Source organism: Montipora foliosa, unplaced genomic scaffold, assembly GCF_036669935.1.
Source record: "Montipora foliosa isolate CH-2021 unplaced genomic scaffold, ASM3666993v2 scaffold_420, whole genome shotgun sequence".
NCBI lineage: Eukaryota > Metazoa > Cnidaria > Anthozoa > Scleractinia > Acroporidae > Montipora > Montipora foliosa.
In genome coordinates this window covers 931,379-939,371 of record NW_027179724.1, presented here as the reverse complement: position 1 = coordinate 939,371, position 7,993 = coordinate 931,379, and the positions used below count along the sequence as shown (strand labels likewise).

Genomic DNA, 7,993 nt, shown 5'->3' with positions numbered 1-7,993 from the left:
ACTTTGAAAGTTCCAAAACCATAAACATTATTAATTTTAAATAAAATGTCCTTGAGTTTCGAGTAAAAAGCCAAATGAATCAATCGCAAGAAAACGAAACCACAACCACTAACAACCACAACCTGTAATGATAGTAATTAGTTTGTGGTGTTATGTCACTTCACATTCACACATTAAGAACTTGTTCTAAATTGTTGTAGCTATTACATCATGTAACTGCCAATATTTATTGACAGATGTTACGTATAAGGCATAGATATAGGGGCCCTTACAATGCTGAAGGCATTGTTATTCCCTTAGAGATGTGACTTGAATATTGTATACTGGCTTCAAAGGAATGTGTGAGAAACTTGATCAATAATTTAGTGGCATTCTGTATCCAAATTGCAAATTAATCATTCATTATTTCCATTCAGTATACTACTAATAATTATTGACCTTTTACTGAACTGTATCATGAATTGCAGAATTTTAAATGCATTGCTGTTGGCTGGTAACCCTAAATACTATTCACTTAATTACTGTCCCAATGGAAATAGTTAATTTAGTTTCCCTCAAATTGAATGTTTTCCCCGAGGCATAAGCTGAGGGAACCAGTGAGAATCAGGGGAAACAAACTGAACTGTTTCTCGCTTTACCGGTCATTAATTAGTTTGTTATGTGCCCCCTCCCCCCCCCCCCCCAAAAAAAAAAAAAACAAAATCAAAGGAGGTCGTTGGTGAACATTCGCAAGTTACAGTGCATTGTTACCCTCTGATTTCATAGATTTTGCATTGTTGCCTGATCAGAGACTTTAGCTGGCAAACATTTTTATTGTTTAGGTGTCATTTGACCTCAACTTAGTCAATGAGAGTGCTTGCTGTTGGACATAAAATTCCATCTACCAGTATATAACATTATTAAATATTTTTTAAACTTGTTTTCATGTCACATTAACTGTGACCACGTTACTACACAGAAACAACAGATGTGTAGTTAACTTATTTTCTTTGTCCAAGAGAACTGGTATATTTCACCTACTAATAATAATAAAGTAATCTGTGTTTGTAGAGATTGGTTAATTGAAACAACAGAACAGTGTGGTCCAGTGATTGGGGTTGCTTGCCTTGAGATTCCAAGTTCAAGGCCCGCTCTTTCCATTCGTTCAATTTGTTCCTGGCATTCTCTGGTTCAATTTATCATCTGCACTTGTAAATAACCAACTAGTTTGCCTCTGGCCAGTTGGGATTACAGTTGTTGTGGTTGCATTTTTCTGTCGTTTCGTTGGCTGTGTTTGTTTGGCCCTGAAAAGCCCCTATGGGGAGCTTTCTCTTATGCATGTATTCATAATATTATTGTAGGTGTAATTTTGTTCAATTTTAATATATTTTCCAAATTACTGCTGTAGAATCAGAGGAAATTATACCCAGTCATAATTGACAGTCTTGAAGAATTCAGGTGAGTATTAATAATTTGACTGTGTTTTTACAAAGTGCACAATTATATCTGTCTAAAACATATATGTTCATATGACTGTGCATATGTTCAAGTTGGTATGGATCCATACAAATACTGGTACTGGTACATGTATATTGCCCCGATTTTCAAAGATGACACAAGCACTGACTGAATCATAATAGGAACATTCGAACCCACAAGTGACCAGCGCCCAACGCCAATGGCTTAATAGGTCAGTTGGTTAGAACGTTGCACTGGTATCACTGAATTTTTATCATGGCTTCTCTATGCAATTGCTAAAATTGTGTTAATAACTGAGGATCATAGCTTCACTTGAGTTGGTATATTATAAACTTGTTAAATTTCTGGCATTTCACATTTTAAGATTAATCTGAGAGGTTTCAATTTTAGGATATATCGTCATAGACTATCATGTTTGAAGTTTGAGGCAAGTGAAGTGGATTGCGTTGACACAATTGATTGCCCTGCTTGTCCCAAGGTAGGTTGTAGAACCTTCTACAAGAGATATTAACATAATGAATTTCAAGATAGGCCCAGTACATCACTGGCATGTGCATAAAGCTGAAACAGGAAAGTTTAGTTCATGCAAAATTGAGCCAGAGCAAACAAAATGGTATTAAAGTTATATTTCTGAACGTGACTTATTGTACTGTATTAACCAATGATAACAACATTATTTCCTTCAGAATCATGGAACTCTTCTGGAATCCATGGATGCATTGTTCATAGGTCGCAAAAAAGCAGCTGGCAAAAGTGTGAGGGAACCCCTGTTTGGAACAGCAGTATTTGATAATGAGCTACAGTTTGATGATTTTGTGCAGCAACACCCAACAACCACTGGAGGAAAGGAGGTGTGTAATCGTTAAGCAATATTTGGGAAAATGTACATGTACACAGTACATATTATGGCATTGACTTCTAGATGGTGAAAGGGCATAATGGGTTATTCCAGAAAAAATCCACACCCCCCGATGGATGGGGTCGTTTTCTAACCCCCCCTCTCACTTGGATTTCCTGAAGCCCAAGACCCCCCCTCCTGTCTGGATTTCCAAGACAAAAGACCCCCCCTCCTGCCTGGATTTCCGGGAAAAAATATTAGGCTTAAATTTAATTTATTTTTAATAGAAAATACGCACAATCACGTATAGAAGATGTTCTTTTTTAATTTCTAAAGCTTTTGCTAAATTATATAAAAATTCTGTTGTGTGGAACTAAGAAAAGGAAGGAGCAAAAATGCTAAAACATGAACGAGTGTTTATACACTCTTAGCTCGTAAAAATCAATTGCCCTTGTTCTTTCTTTGCTCTTTGCGCTTTCTTTGTCCTTTCTTTGTATCATTACACGAAACAACTTAGATTATCATTTATGTCAGGTGAGAAATATGTGAACAAAATATTTCTACTATTTTCAGGGTCTGAGAGCGCTAAACTGTCACCGAACTAAACGTTCGAATCGCGTGAACTATCGGTTCAGATGACCCCTGCAGAAGACTTTTTCGAGTTCAATCCCCCCTCCCGCCTGGATTTCCAGGGTCCTTGACCCCCCCTCCCGTGAGAATTTCCAGAATCCCATCCGTCGGGGGGGGGGGGGGGGGTGTGGATTTTTTCTGGAACAACCCAATATTCTGAGGATACACTATTCAGGTATGTGCCAGGATTTTAATGTTTTCTTTTTTAAAATATTGTTATATCGTAGGAATGTAGTGACTTCATGGCAGGGAATGCAGTCCGTTCAAGATCCCGCTATTCTGCACTCTGTGAAACGGCAATATTTGGGAGAGCTTGCCGCCATGAATTTCCCAAGAGGTTTATCAATATGAAGCAAGGCGAAAGGTTAACTAACATTATTTGCTATCATTTTAGATCCGCATGACTATTCCGGGGGTAGGAGGTTAGGGGTTAGGGTTTGGGGTAGGGAGTGCATGATTTCAAGGGTACCATACCTGAAACAACCCAAACCTTTACAAAATTGATAGCCTACTTAGGCCTAAACACTATGATTTGGATAAATACTAGGCCTAAGTTTAGGATTTTTGTAGAGGTTTGGGTTATTTCAGCTATGATACCCTTCACCACCTAACCCTTCATCCCCTACCCCCCATCCCCGGAATTGTCATGCAGTCTTTCTAAGACAGTATACAATGTAGCTTAATGTCATATTTATGATGTGTTTATTGTCTGTGTATCAATGTGGTCCTGCATATTTTCTTGATGAGTATGTTTAATAATGAACCCATAGAATGCAGTTTTGCAACAAAATGTATCGTAATTTATTTTTGAGAGCATACTCAAGAAAATTCAACCTTAAATAGGAGTTGGTGATAAATGATGGTCCATTAAAGCTGATATACAGTGTATTTAAACATTCCTCATGTAAGATTTGTGTAGCTAATAATATTATGAATTTAAATTGAGAGCCTGTCAGGGTGAAACATTCATGAATGCAAATGAATCATGAGCCCCAATAACATCAAATCATTTACACAACACAGGAACACTTAAAATCCTGTGAGACGTTTTTATTGTGGGTGTCTTTTGTTGTTCACACGCCCACAGAGTTGTGTTTAAATTTATTCTAAAATACCAAAATATGGAAATAGCATGCCCTGAGGAATTCTGTATATAATTAGGCAAAAGAGGACGGAGAATAAATTTTAATGTGTACAGTATGCCAGATCATTTCATTTGAGCTATTGTGCAACTTAGCTGCCTTATCCTTACTTTGAAAATTCCAAAACCATAAACATTATTAATTTTAAATAAAATGTCCTTGAGTTTCGAGTAAAAAGCCAAATGAATCAATCGCAAGAAAACGAAACCACAACCACTAATAACCACAACCTGTAATGATAGTAATTAGTTTGTGGTGTTATGTCACTTCACATTCACACATTAAAAACTTGTTTTAAATTGTTGTAGCTATTACCTTGTTTTAAATTGTTGTAGCTATTACATCATGTAACTGCCAATATTTATTGATAGATGTTACGTATAAGGCATAGATATAAGGGCCCTTACAATGCTGAAGGCATTGTTATTCCCTTAGAGATGTGACTTGAATATTGTATACTGGCTTCAAAGGAATGTGTGAGAAACTTGATCAATAATTTAGTGGCATTCTGTATCCAAATTGCAAATTAATCATTCATTATTTCCATTCAGTATACTACTAATAATTATTGACCTTTTGCTGAACTGTATCATGAATTGCAGAATTTTAAATGCATTGCTGTTGGCTGGTAACCCTAAATACTATTCACTTAATTAGTGTCCCAATGGAAATAGTTAATTTAGTTTCCCTCAAATTGAATGTTTTCCCCGAGGCATAAGCTGAGGGAACCAGTGAGAATCAGGGGAAACAAACTGAACTGTTTCTCGCTTTACCGGTCATTAATTAGTTTGTTATGTGCCCCCCTCCCCCCCCCCCCAAAAAAAAAAAACAAAATCAAAGGAGGTCGTTGGTGAACATTCGCAAGTTACAGTGCATTGTTACCCTCTGATTTCATAGATTTTGCATTGTTGCCTGATCAGAGACTTTAGCTGGCAAACATTTTTATTGTTTAGGTGTCATTTGACCTCAACTTAGTCAATGAGAGTGCTTGCTGTTGGACATAAAATTCCATCTACCAGTATATAACATTATTAAATATTTTTTAAACTTGTTTTCATGTCACATTAACTGTGACCACGTTACTACAGAGAAACAACAGATGTGTATTTAACTTATTTTCTTTGTCCAAGAGAACTGGTATATTTCACCTACTAATAATAATAAAGTAATCTGTGTTTGTAGAGATTGATTAATTGAAACAACAGAACAGTGTGGTCCAGTGATTGGGGTTGCTTGCCTTGAGATTCCAAGTTCAAGGCCCGCTTTTTCCATTCGTTCAATTTGTTCCTGGCATTCTCTGGTTCAATTTATCATCTGCACTTGTAAATAACCAACTAGTTTGCCTCTGGCCAGTTGGGATTACAGTTGTTGTGGTTGCATTTTTCTGTCGTTTCGTTGGCTGTGTTTGTTTGGCCCTGAAAAGCCCCTATGGGGAGCTTTCTCTTATGCATGTATTCATAATATTATTGTAGGTGTAATTTTGTTCAATTTTAATATATTTTCCAAATTACTGCTGTAGAATCAGAGGAAATTATATCCAGTCATAATTGACAGTCTTGAAGAATTCAGGTGAGTATTAATAATTTGACTGTGTTTTTACAAAGTGCACAATTATATCTGTCTAAAACATATATGTTCATATGACTGTGCATATGTTCAAGTTGGTATGGATCCATACAAATACTGGTACTGGTACATGTATATTGCCCCGATTTTCAAAGATGACACGGAACAAGCACTGACTGAATCATAATAGGAACATTCGAACCCACAAGTGACCAGCGCCCAACGCAATGGCTTAATAGGTCAGTTGGTTAGAACGTTGCACTGGTATCACTGAATTTTTATCATGGCTTCTCTATGCAATTGCTAAAATTGTGTCTTCTGGAATCCATGGATGCATTGTTCATAGGTCGCAAAAAAGCAGCTGGCAAAAGTGTGAGGGAACCCCTGTTTGGAACAGCAGTATTTGATAATGAGCTACAGGTTGATGATTTTGTGCTGCAACACCCAACAAGCACTGGAGGAAAGGAGGTGTGTAATCGTGAAGCAATATTTGGGAAAATGTACATGTACACAGTAGATATTATGGCATTGACTTCTAGATGGTGAAAGGGCATAATGGGTTATTCCAGAAAAAATCCACACCCCCCGATGGATGGGGTCGTTTTTTAACCCCCCCTCTCACCTGGATTTCCTGAAGCCCAAGACCCCCCCTCCTGTCTGGATTTCCAAGACAAAAGACCCCCCCTCCTGCCTGGATTTCCGGGAAAAAATATTAGGCTTAAATTTAATTTATTTTTAATAGAAAATACGCACAATCACGTATAGAAGATGTTCTTTTTTAATTTCTAAAGCTTTTGCTAAATTATATAAAAATTCTGTTGTGTGGAACTAAGAAAAGGAAGGAGCAAAAATGCTAAAACATGAACAAGTGTTTATACACTCTTAGCTCGTAAAAATCAATTGCCCTTGTTCTTTCTTTGTTCTTTGCGCTTTCTTTGTCCTTTCTTTGTATCATTACACGAAACAACTTAGATTATCATTTATGTCAGGTGAGAAATATGTGAACAAAATATTTCTACTATTTTCAGGGTCTGAGAGCGCGAAACTGTCACCGAACTACACGTTCGAATCGCGTGAACTATCGGTTCAGATGACCCCTGCAGAAGACTTTTTCGAGTTCAATCCCCCCTCCCGCCTGGATTTCCAGGGTCCTTGACCTCCTCTCCCGCGAGAATTTCCAGAATCCCATCCGTCGGGGGGGTGTGGATTTTTTCTGGAACAACCCAATATTCTGAGGATACACTATTCAGGCATGTGCTAGGATTTTAATGTTTTCTTTTTTAAAATATTGTTATATCGTAGAAATGTAGTGACTTCATGGCAGAGAATGCAGTCCGTTCAAGATCCCGCTATTCTGCACTCTGTGAAACGGCAATATTTGGGAGAGCTTGCCGCCATGAATTTCCCAAGAGGTTTATCAATATGAAGCAAGGCGAAAGGTTAACTAACATTATTTGCTATCATTTTAGATCGGCATGACTATTCCGGGGGTAGGAGGTTAGGGGTTAGGGTGTGGGGTAGGGAGTGCATGATTTCAAGGGTACCATACCTGAAACAACCCAAACCTTTACAAAATTGATAGCCTACTTAGGCCTAAACACTATGCTTTGGATAAATACTAGGCCTAAGTTTAGGATTTTTGTAGAGGTTTGGGTTATTTCAGCTATGATACCCTTCACCACCTAACCCTTCATCCCCTACCCCCCATTCCCGGAATTGTCATGCAGTCTTTCTAAGACAGTATACAATGTAGCTTAATGTCATATTTATGATGTGTTTATTGTCTGTGTATCAATGTGGTCCTGCATATTTTCTTGATGAGTATGTTTAATAATGAACCCATAGAATGCAGTTTTGCAACAAAATGTATCGTAATTTATTTTTGAGAGCATACTCAAGAAAATTCAACCTTAAATAGGAGTTGGTGATAAATGATGGTCCATTAAAGCTGATATACAGTGTATTTAAACATTCCTCATGTAAGATTTGTGTAGCTAATAATATTATGAATTTAAATTGAGAGCCTGTCAGGGTGAAACATTCATGCAAATAATCATGAGCCCCAATAACATCAAATCATTTACACAACACAGGAACACTTAAAATCCTGTGAGACGTTTTTATTGTGGGTGTCTTTTGTTGTTCACAGGCCCACAGAGTTGTGTTTAAATTTATTCTAAAATACCAAAATATGGAAATAGCATGCCCTGAGGAATTCTGTATATAATTAGGCAAAAGAGGACGGAGAATAAATTTTAATGTGTACAGTATGCCAGATCATTTCATTTGAGCTATTATGCAACTTAGCTGCCTTATCCTTACTTTGAAAATTCCAAAACCATAAACATTATTAATTTTA

At 37.1% G+C, this 7,993-nt stretch overlaps 3 protein-coding genes across 4 annotated transcripts in view; 2 read left to right on the top strand and 1 right to left on the bottom strand.

The window, feature by feature from the left end:
• Positions 1-244, top strand: part of LOC137988486 (uncharacterized) — a 7,497-nt gene extending 7,253 nt beyond the window's left edge. For both annotated transcript variants that reach the window (XM_068834488.1, XM_068834487.1), the window contains one exon: positions 1-244. This exon is cut by the window's left edge and continues 257 nt beyond it. The gene's annotated coding sequence lies outside the window, so the exon portion shown is untranslated.
• LOC137988531 (uncharacterized) overlaps positions 1-7,993 on the top strand; it is a gene marked incomplete at its 5' end in the record, with an annotated part of 670,231 nt that overhangs the window by 514,881 nt on the left and 147,357 nt on the right. The gene's annotated exons all lie outside the window — the stretch shown is intronic.
• The window catches only part of LOC137988544 (zinc finger protein 862-like), a 47,626-nt gene that overhangs the window by 36,552 nt on the left and 3,081 nt on the right, over positions 1-7,993 (bottom strand). The window lies entirely within an intron of this gene.